Source organism: Cucurbita maxima, unplaced genomic scaffold (genome assembly GCF_002738345.1).
Source record: "Cucurbita maxima cultivar Rimu unplaced genomic scaffold, Cmax_1.0 Cma_Scf01376, whole genome shotgun sequence".
NCBI classification, from domain to species: Eukaryota; Viridiplantae; Streptophyta; class Magnoliopsida; order Cucurbitales; family Cucurbitaceae; genus Cucurbita; species Cucurbita maxima.
Window position 1 is genome coordinate 4,276 of NW_019273392.1, and position 1,004 is coordinate 5,279.

General features: G+C 37.7%; 1 non-coding gene across 1 annotated transcript; it reads right to left on the minus strand.

Moving 5' to 3' along the window:
- Positions 1–762: 762 nt before the first annotated feature.
- TRNAP-UGG lies at positions 763–834 on the minus strand. The gene has a single exon. It is a non-coding gene; the product is annotated as a tRNA-Pro (tRNA).
- Between the last annotated feature and the right edge of the window lie 170 nt (positions 835–1,004).

The window sequence follows — 1,004 nt, forward strand, 5'->3', positions numbered from 1 at the left end:
TAGGTTTAGTGCACTTTGGTAGTTGCGAATGTTGCCGTAATCGAATGTCTTTCTTACCTAGCACTCATACTGGCTATTCAAATAGCTGACTAACAACACTAGACCAAATGCCTTTATAGTATGGGCTTCGAGATTGTGTATACACGAAAAGAGCTCGCTTTCGACTTTCTACCTCGGCGTTTTGTGCCCAGTTCTGGTTCAGGAAAGGGTATGATCTCTTTCATTGGAGCACATTGATGCCGAAGGAGTCTTTGGAACCGGTGGATAGGCTATGATGACTTCAGGCTATTCAAATAGCATGACTAAGTCATACTCGGAATTTCTTTTTCATAAATCTGTCTGATGATTTATAAGGTAAGGGATTTTAAAAGACAAAAGAACAATTTCTTTAGTATAACTCAGATCCATTTTCTCTTCGATTCGTAAACTTCAGATCTGATCTTACTTTCGTCTCCGGGTGACTGAGAGAGAATTTGGGCCTGACGTGCAACTGTTTCGGTCAACAATAAGGTACAAAGCGGATTGATTAAATGGGCTTGAAGTTCCATTATTATTAGATCTAAGATCTCTATTAGGTTTAGTGCACTTTGGTAGTTGCGAATGTTGCCGTAATCGAATGTCTTTCTTACCTAGCACTCATACTGGCTATTCAAATAGCTGACTAACAACACTAGACCAAATGCCTTTATAGTAGAAAGGATATACTTGAGAGACCTCTCACACCTGAAACGATAATTATTTTAGTACTTTTTTTCTTTTGGAGGGGCATTCCGAGAATCGAACTCGAGACCTCTTGCACCCAAAGCAAGAATCATACCACTAGACCAAATGCCCTTAGTATAGATTTTAAAAGACAAAAGAATGACAATTTCTTTTTCATAAACCTGATAATTAATTATTTTAGTGCTTTTTTTCTTTTGGACAACCTCTTGCACCCAAAGCAATAATCATACCACTAGACCAAATGCCCTTAGTATGGACTATATATTATGTTTTTTATGGAA